The sequence below is a fragment of the Leucoraja erinacea genome, chromosome 1, assembly GCF_028641065.1.
Source record: "Leucoraja erinacea ecotype New England chromosome 1, Leri_hhj_1, whole genome shotgun sequence".
In the NCBI taxonomy this organism is placed as follows: domain Eukaryota; kingdom Metazoa; phylum Chordata; class Chondrichthyes; order Rajiformes; family Rajidae; genus Leucoraja; species Leucoraja erinaceus.
Genome location: NC_073377.1, coordinates 89,037,799 through 89,052,727, shown reverse-complemented (window position 1 = coordinate 89,052,727; position 14,929 = coordinate 89,037,799). Strand labels below are relative to the sequence as shown.

General features: G+C 44.2%; 1 protein-coding gene across 9 annotated transcripts in view; it reads right to left on the bottom strand.

Moving 5' to 3' along the window:
- Positions 1-14,542, bottom strand: part of LOC129699015 (LIM domain-binding protein 2) — a 497,462-nt gene extending 482,920 nt beyond the window's left edge. For 2 of the 9 annotated variants that reach the window (XM_055638633.1, XM_055638651.1), the window contains exon 1: positions 13,917-14,541. The gene's annotated coding sequence lies outside the window, so the exon portion shown is untranslated. Of the gene's footprint in view, positions 1-13,845 lie in introns of all 9 variants that reach the window. The other 7 variants (XM_055638643.1, XM_055638598.1, XM_055638608.1 and 4 more) reach the window with 7 other exon arrangements.
- Between the last annotated feature and the right edge of the window lie 387 nt (positions 14,543-14,929).

Genomic DNA, 14,929 nt, shown 5'->3' with positions numbered 1-14,929 from the left:
CAGCCTATTGTTAATTATCCACGTACATTGTTTGGAACCACCTTAAATCGCAAATGAGATGCTACTTACTTCCCCCAGCTTGTACCTGCAATGAAATGTTGTTGTCACTACTGCTGGTTGGGAATGCCCAAGACCATTCAGCTGAAAGGTTTAAGGGCCTGTCCCACTTTCCCGAGTTACTCACAAATTCTCCCGAGTTTTCCCCTTGATTCAAACTCGGAGTTGCCAGCCGTAGGTACTCGGAGCTATTTCTTTTACTCAAGGACATTTTTCAACATGCTGAAAAAACGTTCTGACTTACCTGATGCCCCGAGTACTTACGGCTGGCATTACAAGCCGCTACGAAATATCTACGGACTCGCTGCGGGCATTCTCCGAGTTTGAATCAAGGGGAAATCTCGGGAATTCGTAACTCGGGAAAGTTGGACAGGCCCTTAACTCTCTAGAGAGTTTTTCTCTCTAAAGCTACTGCCATATCTACTGAGGATCTCAGGAAAGGACCAATGAAACCACTAATCCACCCCAAAGTCACCTGAAAAGAAAGCTTGAAACAAGAAGATGGAGCTGAAGGTACAAACAGCCACAGCCACTATATACACAGGCTGGGTGTGCACCATTGTGGTGACAGAAAATCCCAATAGATATCCAAGGATGGATTTAGACCCAAAAGACTCGAGTCGGGCAAATAACAGATAAACTATCCAGCTCCATCCATGGAAATTGCATTAACTTTGGCATAGGGCAAATATTTCAGCAAATCTTAAGCTGGCAATGGAAAGTGAAGCTTAATGAGAAATCTTTATAGTTAACAGCATTTAACCCACTTTTGAAAATGCAAGTCTAAATGCATACTATTTAGCCGGAGAGAAAGCTAGGGTAGAGATGCAGCAGAAAGTAGAAGAGCCCAACAGATGATGCAAAGAAAGAGTTGTTGCAGATGACATTCACATCCATGAAGTCGATGACAAAGCCTTTAACTATCAACTTCATGAAGTAACAGAAAGAACCATAAAAGCTGGGCTCAAGCCAAAGGCTGACAATGCGTTGTTTATGAGATAGAATGCCAGTTCATTGGAATGGATTGCACACCGCTCTGAGCGAGGCTAAACGGAAACAAAAACCCGAGTTGAAAATACAGTAGAAGATGAAATATGCAGCTTTCAGGCACTAATCCCATGCAGGAATGTTTTTTTCTTCTCAAAAGTGAGAACCCAAAAGAACTAATGAAAGGAGATACTGAACACCTGTGGTCACAATCCTATGAAATGGTCTTTAACAATTTTAAGAAAGTAGTGTAGTAGATATATGGAAAGTGTACAACTGCATATGTTTACTTTACAATAACCATTGTTTTCTCTTCTCCTCTCTCGTGTCAGACGGATGCAAAAGGTTTGAAACCACATACCACCAGATTAAAGAACAGTCTAGCGGCGCCTGCTGGCGCACGCAGGTATCGAACCCGGCATTCGGAATCTGCGGTCACGTGACTCGGGAGGGGCTGCTAGTTTTTCGCGCGGTTTTGCTTTCACGCGGCAGTTGAGTGCTGACCACCGTTGTGGCCAGACGTGTTGTAAGAACCTGTGAGCTAAGAAGCTATTTTGAGAATAAAATAAGTTACAAAACTTAGTTGTCGTTGCCAAATTGGTGACCCCGACCTGTCTAGCCGTCGTTAGACATGCAAAAGATCATGCAGGAGGACTACGTTCCCGTAGAATCGGCCGGCACGAGGCAGGGCTCACCGGGCTTCAACCTTCCATTATTTTGGCCCGATCAACCTCGGGTGTGGTTCGCCCACGTTGAGGCGCAGTTTCACCTGCACCGCATTATTGCAGTTGACACCATGGATTTCCATGTGGAAGGAGCTCTGCCACAGGACTGTGCCTCGAGGCTGTTGCCTTACATCAGGGACCCGCTGATGATCACCGGAGCTGATTTCAGCGATCCCCAGCACTTCGCGGAGAGAGCAGACAAATTGGGGGCCAACAGATGGTGGGGCGTTTGTGCCTTCACCCGCTCCCCTGCAACGGCGCGGGTGCAACCGAGATGACATCGGGAGGAAGAGGAAGCCCAGCCCAGCGCCGAAGAAGCATCGCCGCTTCCAGTGGTCTACAACCGACGACAGGTGCTACTACCATCAGCGCTTCGGTACCGAAGCCCGAAGATGCCGAAGCCCCTGTCCGTTTCAGGGAAATGCCTCAGCCGATCGTCTATGGAGGCGAACGCGATCGGCTTAAACGAGCGCCTCTACGTCCATGATTGCCTCTCTAGCCACCGTTTCTTGGTGGACTCCGGTGCCATTGCCAGCATCCTGCCACCGACGGCCCGAGATACCCGTGTCGGTAATGTATGACCCGTCCTCTTGACCGTCAACGGTAGCAACATTCGCACTTACGGTACGCGGACCCTGAACTTAAATTTCGACTCCCGCCCGTAGAGGTGGAAGTTCACCGTTGCTGACGTCGCCCAACTGATACTGGGGGCCGATTTCTTGCGCGCGTTCTCCTTGTTAGTCGATGTGCGAGGCAGACGCACGGTTCCTGTGTCGAACCTGTGCCTTGCCAAGCCGCTTAATCCATACCACCAAGGGCCCACTGGTTCACGCCCGCGCGCGCCGCCTCCCGCCCAATAAATTGCGCATCACACGAGACGAGTTCCAGCTTATGGAGGACATGGGGACTGTCCGGCGGAGGGATAGCCCTTGGGCTTCGCCGTTACACATGGTACCCAAAGCGTCCGGGGGTTGGAGACCTAGCGGTGATTACAGGCGTTTCAACGCCTTAACCACGGCAGATCGGTACCCAGTCCCGAACATCCAGGATTTCTCGGCTCATCTGGAGGGCGCAACCTTTTTCTCGAAGGTCGACCTCATTCGCGGGTATAATCAAATTCCAGTCCATCCCGATGATGTCCTTAAGATGGCCACCATCACCCCTTTCGGCCTTTTCGAATGGCTAAGAATGCCTTTTGGCTTGAAGAACGCTGCTCAGGCATTCCAAAGGCTAATGGATCAGGTCGATCGGGATTTGCCGTTCATATGCATCTACCTCGATGATATTCTGGTGGCCAGCAGCTCGCAGGCAGAGCACGTTAGGCACCTCCGCCTGCTTTTCAAATGGTTGCGTAAACACGGTTTGGTGATCAACCCTGCGAAGTGCCAGTTCAGATTGCGTTCCGTTTCCTTTTTGGGTCACAGCATTACCTGCCACGGCGCACAGCCGTTGCCCGAGAAGATCAACGCTATCCGTCGCTTCCCGAGGCCTCTATCCGTCAAGGGCCTGCAAGAATTTATCAGAATGGTAAATTTCTACCACCGATTCATCCCGTCAGCAGCCGCCATCAAGCAGCCGTTGTTCCAGTGTCTGGACGGTAAGCCTAAAGACCTGGTCTGGTCCAAGGAGGCCGAGACGGCTTTCGAGGGGGCTAAGACAGCTTTGGCCAACGCCACTATGCTAGTACACCCTAGGGCATCAGCCCTAACGGCCCTCACCGTCGCGGTGGGTGCTGTCCTCGAACAACGAGTAGGCAGCCGCTGGGTGCCACTGGCATTTTTCAGCAGGCAGCCGCAAGCCCCCAAGGTTAAGGACAACGCTTTCGATCGGGAACTCCTCGCGCTCTACCTAGCGATCTGCCATTTCCGTTATTTCCTGGAGGGGCGCGTGTTTACTGCATTTACGGACCACAAGCCACCAAGGTGTCCGATCCCTGGTCTGCCAGGCAGCAGAGGCACCTCTCCTACATATCCGAATTCACATCTGATATTCGGCATGTGGCGGTGAAGCTGAACGTTGTGGCTGACGTGCTGTCCCGTCCGGCAGCCCCCGAGGTTTCCGCTTTAAGCCTAGGTGTGGATTATGCGGAGCTGGCCGCTGCTCAGCAGGTGGATGCCGGCATGGAGGTTTACCGCAATGCTGAGTCTGGCCTTAAATTTGCTACGGTGCTCTGCGGCACTGCCGGCGTGCGGGTCCTTTGCGATGTCTCCATGGGCAAAGCCCGTCCCCTTGTTCCGATTGCCTGGAGGCGTTGGATTTTCGACACCATCCACAGCCTCGCTCACCCGTCCATTCGCGCCACCGCTGCCCTGGTCGCGGCCAAGTTCGTCTGGCACGGGTTATTGAAGCAGGTCGCAGCATGAGCCCGCTCTTGTATCCCGTCAGACTTCCAAGGTGCAGAGACATGTGCGCCCGCCCGTACAGGATTTCGCTGTTCCAGACGGCAGGTTCCTGCACATCCATATCGACCTGGTGGGTCCCTTGCCGTGTTCACACTGGGCCACTCACCTGCTGACTATCGTGGACAGGTTTATCAGGTGGGTGGAGGCGATACTGTTAACTGATACCCCCGCTGAGGCTTTTGCGCGGACTATTGTCTCAAATTGAATCGCTTGTTTCGGGGTTCCTTCCGCTATCACTACTGATCGAGGGGCCCAGTTCACGTCCTCCCTGTGGTGTGGTATGGCGCAGCTGTACGGTGCGAAGCTGCACCAGACCACAGCGTATCATCCAGTGTCCAGCGGTTTGGTTGAGCGGTTTCACAGGCCCCTCAAGTCGGCGTTGAAAGCTCGGCTCACCGGCCCCGATTGGGTCGACCAGTTGCCTTGGGTTCTCCTAGGCATCAGTACCACGCCTAAGGAGGACCTCAACGCCTCATCAGCAGAGCTGGTTTACGGGTACCTGGGGATTTTCTGCCCGTCCCCCGGGATCAGGAGGTCCTGGCTTTGGTGGTGTTAGCTGACCTTCGCCAGCGTGCGCGCGCTTTGTTCCCGGTGCCTACTACCCGACACGAGTCGTCCGCGGTGCATGTGCCTACTATGTTACGGGATTGTGTTTATGTGTTCCTTCGAAGGAATGCTCACCGTTCGCCGTTACAGCGGGTGTACGATGGTCTGTACAGGGTGCTGAGGACTGGTACCTCGACGTTCACGTTGGACATGGGTGGCAAGAAGGAGTTTGTGTCCGTCAGTCGCCTTAAGCCAGCACACGTCGACAAGGATAGCCCGGTGGAGGTGGCCACTCCGCGGCGTAGAGGACGTCCACCGGCCGTTTTGCCGCTCTCTGCACCTGTTACCCCCGGTTATGTTTCACCAGTCCCCTCTGTTACGCCCGTCCCTCGTTCGCGTTTGTCGCGCCCCTCCAGTTATGTTTTGCCGGCCCCTAATGTTACGCTCGCCCCGCGACCTCGGACTACGCGTTCCGGTCGAACCGTCCGGTTACCCGTACGTTTCCGTTCCGCAGATTCTGGGGGGGGGCATGTAGGTATCGAACGCAGGCGCACGCAGGTATTGAACCCGGCGTTCGGAAGCCACGGTCACGTGACACGGGAGGGGCTGCTAATTTTTTGCGAGGTTTTGCTTTTGCGTGGCAGTTGAGTGCTGACCACCGTTGTGGCCAGACGTGTTGTAAGAACCTGTGCGCTAAGAAGCTATTTTGTGAATAAAATAAGTTACAAAACTTAATTGTCGTTCTTGTGACCTCCAAAACAGCTTCTTTCCTGCTGTTATCAGATTCTTGAACAGACCTTTTATAAGCCAAGGACATAATCCAAATTTCCAATTTACACAGTTGTGACACACACTTTATTTATCTGCACTTTCTCTGTAGCTATCACTTTATATTCCGCACTCTGTTTATTTTCTTTTTGCATGACCTGCTGTACGCATGTCTGGTGTGATCTGCCTGGATAGCATGCAAAACTAACTTTCTAATTATATCGCGGTTCACGTGACAATAAACCAATACCAATAAAGTGTCTCCTCAAAAAGACAGTAGAACATAATGCAATTGCACCCAAGGCATATCAGTACAATATCATTTGCGAAAGAGAATTGCTATTTTTGGATGCATAGAGTTCTATGTCTACCTCCACAGAAAATAAATTCATAGCCCAAGATGATCATCTAGAACAAATCTACAAAACAAAACTGATGCAGGCTACCAACTACACTATAAAGATTATTCGTGAAACTTTTGGGTTATTATTTTACACTGAAATACATAACAGGGAAAAAAAAAACAGGTAGCACCTCTAATCTATTATCACAGGAAAAGCAGGAGGAGAGATCCAGAAATGAAAATGAACCACTCAATGAAAGTATGACACCAACAAACCAGAGTGAGATAGATCAGAGAAAGGATGGACAAACATGTGGAGTTGCAAATGCATTGTCTGCAAGTGATTCAGATGATTGTAAAAGAGAAAACAAAGCAAAAGATGCTGCTGGTTCAATTGACATTTCACAGGAAGATGGCATTCTACTGTCTGAATATGGGATAATCATAGCAAAAAGGATGCAAAGAGAATATCTTCAGAAGATACATAATGGCACATGGGTATTGTAAATGTAAGTTGAGAACAAGATCTGGAGGCAGTCCCTGGGCCAATACCCAGGGAGAGAAGGTTATTCCATCACAAGCAGTTATGAAGTTCAGAACAATAAAGGGTGATCTTTTTGGATCATACAAAAGGTCCTTGGTGGGATGTCAAGGTAATGGTGAGATGTTTCCACTGGTGGGATAGACTCGAATAAAGGGACATAGCTACAAGATAAACAGGCCATCATTTAACAGTGAGGCACCTAGGAATTTCTGAGATTCAGAATCACTGAATCTCAGGAACTCATATTGGGTTGTGAAGATTAGATCATTGCAAGTATTTAATGAGGAAGTGTGTTTTAAAGAGCAAACGATTTACGGAACTGTGACCACTTCCAATACACAGAAGAGAAGGCCTGGGGCTGAGTACCCATGATCATTTTGAAAGGTGGGACAGGCTTGCATGGGCAGGCAGTTTACTGCTATTTTGCAATGTTTTTTTTGCACATAGGCAAAATGAGCTAACATGGCATTGCACAGGGGTGAATTAATTTGCACATAACTAAGAATGGCATGTCACCATTGTAAGCAATAAGATTCGGTCCATTATAGACTGCAACAATTACTACATCAGTTTGAATCCTCGTTATCAAACAAGGGATTCCAAGGGGACAAATTTGTTGCAAAGGAAACTAATTCAATACTAGAGAACATTTGGTTCCTAAAACTAAATTCTCATAATCTGGATTTCTAGTACCGCCCACAGGCCATTGTTTGTTACCCAATTACTTATATACTTATCACAGTTAATATATTTATCACACTTATTACTACTATATTCACAACCACTTATTCCATACACAGTATTAATGTTCTTATGCTTTATTCTTTTTTTTTTTTTTTTTTTTTTTTTTTTTAATATTTTATTTTATTAGAAGTAAGCACAGTCATATGGCACCAAAGTGCCTAATATATATTTTCATAATACATTTTATGTACAACTTCTTTTTTTTTTTTTGTTACATTGAAAAAAAGATGAGAATAAGAAAAAGAGGTTAGATAGTAAAGGATAGAAAAATGTGAAATATATAGTGTGTGAAGAAAGAAAACGAGTAAATGAAGAAAGTTGAGAGAGAAAATAGTGAAAAGAAAAGGAGATCATTATTTATAGTCTTGACCAACCCTCGTCCAGTCCTGAAACAGTTATTTTTTACAATTGTGTTGCACCATATGATTCCAAAAAAACGACGAATGGAGACCAACTCGTTATGAATTGGTCTGATTTATCCATTAGGAGGAATCGCATTTCCTCAAGATGAGCGGTGTCCAACATACTTGCAATCCACATTTTAAGCGTTGGTATTGATGTACCCTTCCAAAATTTAAGTATTAATTTTTTTGCTATTATTAAACCATAATTAAGGAATAGATTTTGAGATGTGTTCAATTTATTCCCATCTTCCATTACACCAAATATAATCATTTCAGTATTAGGTTCCATTCTTGTCTTGAATAATTTTGTAAGTATTTCAAAAATATCATTCCAAAATCTATAAAGTTTTATGCAGGAAACTAAGGAGTGTGTTATAGTTGCCTTTTGGGCTAGACATTTATCACAAGTGGCGGATATATTTGGATAAAATTTGTTCAATCTTGTTTTTGAATAATATAATCTATGTACAATTTTAAATTGTATTAGATTATGTCTTACATTAATTGAACATTTGTGAATATATATCAGGTATTTTTCCCATTTAACCTTCGTAATTTTTATCATTAATTCCCGTTCCCACTCTTCTCTAAGTACAATCTGTCGATGGTACTCCTCTATATTTAGATAATACTATTATATAAATAGGATATTAATTTTTGTGAGTCAGCTTCAATATTCATTGCTTCTTCCAATAAGTCAGGAGTTACTTTTTGATATCCTTGTATATATTTTTTCACAAAGTCGCAAATCTGAAGATATTTAAAATATTGGTTGTTTTTCAATTTAAATTTTAATTGTCGTTGTTGGAATGATAGTAGGTTTCCTGTTTCGTACATTCTATACATATCCCCTGATCCTTCTAATTCCGAGACTTTCCCATTGGTTATATGTCTTATCAATAAGAGATGGTTTAAATAAAGGGTTATTCGCAATTGGCATTAACAGTGATAGATTTCTTAATTTTAAAGATAATTTTATTTGTTTCCAAATTCTTATTGTACCATATATAATTGGGTTCTTCTTATATATTGTGTTATTCAGTTTTTTGGGGGAAAAGAGGATCGTTCCTATATTACAAGGATGACAATCCTCCTTCTCCATTTTTATCCATTCTGTCTGTTGTGTAGAACTATCCAACCAATAAATCATATTCTTAATATGCACTGCCCAGTAATAATACATAAAATTCGGAAGTGAAAGTCCCCCGACCTCTTTTGGTTTACATAAGTGTTTTTTTGTGATTCTATGTGATTTATAGTCCCAAATATAGTTTGTAATGTTAGAGTCTAATTTTTTAAAAAAATATTTTGGTATATATACCGGTATAGACTGAAATAGGTATAGTAATTGTGGTAAGAAGATCATTTTTATTGCATTTATTCTACCTAATGCTTTATTCTTACAATATAATAATTATGTTAACGTTTTACTATTTCTTATTTAGAAACCGTGACGTCACTGGATCTGAATTCAATTGTTTTCAACTACTTCCCACCATTCCAAATGATCAGGATGAGATTAGCACTGTCAGTGTTTAGCTGACCCTGTTTCCAAATCTTTAACTACCTCCTGACCCAGTTTCCAATTATTACCGATCATTCCAAATGACCAGTATGTTTTAGTATTGCCGGTGTTTAATCGGCAGGATCCAGTTCAACCGTCAGTTCCCAGTTACCATTGGTCATTCCCAATGACCGAGTCTCTCCATTCCCAATGGACGAGTCTCCCCATTCCCAATGGACGAGTCTGTTTAAAAGTCTATCTTACCACTCAACAAGGTTTGTTAGATTGACTTGATTCTGTCGAGATCCCACACAACGCAATAACGAAAGGTCTACTACCACAGAAAAACGGAAGAGAGGAAAACAGAGTGGTGACTACTCACTCTGCTTTGGCCAATTCCTCTGGTCCTATCCATAGGTAGTTCGACTCTTAACTTCGTTATCTGGTTGGCTGAGAATCGAAGAATACCACTTCTGACCGAGTTATTTTGTCAATCTAAAGTCAACTTGACTGAAACACTTGTAGCTGTTGAAATCGATTCTTTATTCAGCTGACACTAGTCTCTGAACCTTCCAACAGTCCAGAGAATAGTAACTTTGATACAAATTCATGGCATTTATATAGGTATTAGACATTTCAGATACAGAAGGTATGACAACCTAGTAACCAATCATCTCAGTCCTTCTGGTGATTTACAACAGCAGTCACATAATCCCCCCTTCTCTGGCCTAATTTTACCTTTGTTTGCCTGTGGTTTAACTTTGATTAGAATTATTTTATTTCAACACAGCAAAACCCCAGTAGGCTCAATTATCAAAGACCACTCCTCAAAATATAAGATACACACATCTAATACAATGATCACACAAGTTATACAAACAAACACATTTCCATACCAAGAAGAAAGATATTTCTTTAAATCTAAACAAAGTCTAATGTTTACACTCCTACGAAGACACAATACATTTCATAAATGGTTTCACTACAATTTTACACAGTTTAAAATACTATTACCTATGTATTAAAGTATTAATTATATGAGTTCGCCAAATTATACAGCTTCTAAGATAAATTCAAAACCCACACACACCTCCCAACTCCAAGCATATATGGGTCGTAAATTTGTCAACTTAATTGATAAGTGTTTTGTGCCAGGATACAGCTTCATTCTATATTACAGCCTCTGTTTCCTGCTATCTCTGGGAAATGGATTTCCGATCTCATCTGCAAGGTATTTTACAAATATTACAGAACACAGGATAAATTTACAACTTCAGACCATTACTTCAAAAGTATAGCTTCTCGATCCCTTATCTGAACCTCATTATAATTTAACATAGCCAAAGCTAACCACAGAGTCTATTATCCCTCAGCCTTGAATTCTGTCTCAAACTCTGCATAGACAGCCATAATTCTTCATCTTTATGTCACATCAGAGCTCAAGAATGTGCCATAGAGAAAGAGCAGATGACCTCTGGCCTAAGAAGAGGCCCCATTCAGCTATCCATTCTTCAACACAAAATCATATCAAATACAATTTCCTCCAGTGTTATAATTGCCTCAAAGCAATAAATCAAGCTATGCAGTTTCAGATTAGCTTTTCTATGTTTTGATTCATCCGTTCCCTGTGTGTGTTTCTTTGTACTGCATTTCATTAGGATACATGTGTTTCTGAAAACCTTAAGCTTTTCTTACAACTTAACATAGGTTCCGCACATGAAAGTTACTATCCGAGCAATTCTATTATATATTTCCTCAATTAAATCCCTCATTCACTCATTTATCTCACGTGTTACACGCGCGTCTTCCTCTGTGAAGAGACACACAAAGGAATTATTTCATTCCTCTGCGATTTCCTTGTCTCAGTATGGGCCCGCACTTGCCTTCGGTGTTCTTTTCCTTTTTGTGTATGTATAAAAACTCTTATATTTTATTTTTATGTTCCATCTGCAGACTACTTTTACAATCTTTACAAATTTTTTGTCATCTTTTATACCTAAAATGATCCCAATCTTCAGACATCAGAGGCCAGAGGACTTTTAAGAATTTATAAACAAAATATTTGTAACCTCAGCCAAGGAGAAAAACTGTTTCATGAAAATATTGTCCATCAAAATCAGACACCAGGGAAAATACAAACCTTCCACCCCAACCCACACCTACTGAAGCTCACATGAAATCACTGGCCAAGCTACCGAATGGCAAAAAGTACAAGACAACTTTGCCAAGCAAAATACCTCAAGGGCCCTGTCCCACTTACGTGTCCTTGGCACGCAAATTATGCGACCTTTGAGGCGCACGGGCATCGTATGGCCGCGCAGGGCTGGTCCCACTTAGAAGCGCAGAGGGGTATGTAGTTGTGCACGACATCGCACGGGCTCCGAAATTTTTTCAGTGAACGAAATCTTCGCGCTCCAACGGTCTGTCGCGGAACTGACGGCCAAAGTGGGACAGGCCCAAGGCCCTGGCGCGATGCAACGTCTCACCTCCAACAACAGCAGAAGCAGGCAAACAATCGCCAAACCCGGCCTGGGGCTCACGGCCGTTGCAGTCTGGATCCGCCCCCACTTCTACTCCCAGAGCGGGGCCAAGAAAATTGAAGATGGACACAAAATGCTGGAGTAACTCAGCGGGACCCGCAGCATATCAGGAGAGAAGCAATGGGTGACGTTTCGGGTCATGACCCTTCTTTTCAGACTGAAGAAGAGTCTCGACATGAAAAAGTCACCCATTGCTTCTCTCCAGAGATGTTGCCGGTCGCGCTGAGTTACTCCAGCTTTGTATCCATCTTCAAATGATGTCACACGCTCCAGACGGCTGTGTGCACGCATGTAACATAGAAAATAGGTGAAGGAGTAGGCCATTCGGCCCTTCGAGCCTGCACCGCCATTCAATATGATCATGGCTGATCAACCAACTCAGTATCCCATCCCTGCCTTCTCTCCATACCCCCTGATCCCTTTAGCCACAAGGGCCACATCTAACTCCCTCTTAAATGTAGCCCATGAACTGGCCTCAACTACCTTCTGCGGCAGAGAATTCCAGAGATTCACCACTCTGTGTAAGAAAAGTTTTCACTCATCTCGGTCCTAAGGAAAACTTTTTCACACAGAGAGTGGTGAATCTCTGGAATTCTCTGCCGCAGAAGGTAGTTGAGGCCAGTTCATTGGCTATATTTAAGAGGGAGTTAGATGTGGCCCTTGTGGCTAAAGGGATCAGGGGGTATCGCGCCCGACCTTCGCGGGACCACGAGGCCACGCAAGTGGGACAGGCCCTTTACACAAAAACAAGTGGTGAGGCTAATCTGTAGGTTAATTGGCTTGATTAATTGCCTTGATAAATGTAAAAATTGTCCAGTGTAAAATTGTCCAACTTCCAAGGTTCATGGCAAAATGATGGAAATGATAAAGAAAAGCATGACATGTCAACAGTGTGAATCTTCACCAGAGTAGTTGAAACAACAGCAAAGCAAACACAGGATCCAACATTGAAAACCTGGATTCCAATAAAGTTTGTGATCAATGTGGAAACCACACTGTTATCTGTCATCAAAACCAAGACAAGCCAACTGATGAGACAACCCAGAGCTACAGCAACATTGACTGTAATCTCTCCAACAAGAGGAGCAAGTTCCATATCACTAACATGCAATGCAGTAATTCATCAGAGGTGAATATGTAGGTCTGCAAACCACAAATACTATAAAACATCTCACTAAATGAACAATCTCACACATGATGTTTCAGAAGCACAGGTTTTGTTACCAGCAGTCCAGGGGCACATTAAGTACTGCTGATGTACAGCTCTAGTGACCCATATTCAATCCTATTTGTGGAGTTTACATGTTCTCCCAGGACTGCATGGGTATCCCCCAGGTGCTCCAATTTACTCCCATTTCCCAAAGACGTGTTAGTTTATTGTTTAATTGGCTACTGTAAATTGCCCCGGAGTATAAACTCTGAAAGGCGTTGGTGAAAATGTGGGAGGATGTTACAGGAAAAAAAATGAGCATTGCTGGGATTGCTATGTGAGCTGACATGGACTCGAATGACTGAAATGTACTGTGAGAAAGTGTCAAGAAAATGACGTTTTGTTTTAGTTTGAAAACCTAAAAAATATTTTATGTTATTTCAAAAGTGATGTCACTGTTGCAGGTAAAAAAATCACTATTCATACGTATTAGTCTGTAATTATTCACGAGGACGGTATATTCTGTGTAGAATTAAAACATTTTATCTCTTAACACAAAGCCTGTACCTAAGCATAATATGATGTCACACAATGAGTCTGAAAATGCAAGCAAGAATTGAAGTTCGAGAACAGGGCATAACTACACATGTTTTTCTGCTATGCAAACCAAAACGTGGATGTTGTATGGTAAAGTTTAACTATACATACAAATTATAGAAATATTTATATCCAAATCCAGTACTTTCACTCACTAGAGCTGCGATTCGGTTTGTATGCGACATAAACTAAGCAGAACTTAATAAAACTTCTCAGCAAGTGATGGGAGATTCCCCACTTATCCGGCGCCCCAGCGGCAGTTTGAAGTTAATAGGCTAATTTGGCAAAATGCTTTTGCACATGCAGATTATATTGAGAGGCAGCTACTTTACAACATCCTTCCTGCCCGTCAATCAGAGGAGCGCGTGCACCGGGGAGCCGCGCCGAGAGGCTGCCGCGCGCACGGCGGGAGCTCCCGGGATCCCGGCTGCGCTGCACTGCAAACCAAAGATTATAGAGCGGATGATCTTTGCTGCAAACTCAACATTCATCCGTCTCTCAAAGCCAGCCGGGAGAGAAAGAGTTTGTCAATACCTCAATGCCAGGCCTGGGAGTAAGCCTGGGTGTGGATTTAATCAGATGACCGGAGAAGATGCAAAGTTTACCTCCTCCTCTTTCAAGTTGCAGTGAATTCCCCTCTCCTGTCCTCTCCTCTGCTCTGCAGGAAACCTTTCACCCAGCCAGCATCACTCCCAGCGAATGCAGGGTGGGGGTCGAACGGGATCGGCCGCTGCTGCTTATCTCGACTCCTTCTCCCTCAATGACGGCCTTGGATTGATCACCTGGCGGCTGGGGATCGGTTCAATGACAAAGCGGCCGGGGGCGCGCCCGTGCAAAGGAAAAGCTGAAGAAGGAACAACCAGGGCAAGCGCGCTCTCTCTGCAGACACGAGCAAAGGTTAATGTGCAGAATAAAAGCAGTGTTCACTCGGCAGTCCTACTTTGACACACAGACACTGAGGAAAACACAAAAGTACGCTGACACAATGATGCATAACTTACAGGGAGAGCAACACATCCATAGTGCACAAATGCTAATTCTTTCTTAGGAAATGCTATCTGAATCAGATTTGTGGCGATCCCACAAAAGAAGGGATTTCAATATTTACACAATCACGCTGTGATGAGATTAAAATAAGATACATGATATAATTTCAATCAAAATATATAACACATTTTTGATAACATTGCTGGATAAACGGATATTGAGTTTATGCTGTTAACTGTAATTTATACTTAAAACAAGCAAATGTTGGATGTAGACTGCAGGTAGCTCAGCAGCCCACTAACAGCCATGACACACACGCATGGCTTCTTAAATGCTGCACAAGCCATCCTCAATGTGAAAGGTCCCGACACGTCAAATCTTTGTTCTCCTGAGAGGCTGCCTGATCCGCTGCTATTCTAGCACTTACTTTGTCTCTTTTTGTGTAAACCAGAATTTGTGGTTCCTCATTTCTCCATCTACACTGCAAATGCCAAAGGCCCTATCCCAATGAGTAGCAGCAGGGACAGATTTGCAGTCAATGCCCATTGCAAGGAATAGATTGAAGACCTCCTCAATTGCAATGCTTGGCTCCATATCACAAAAGCCTATCCAAACCAACCTAGCCACAACT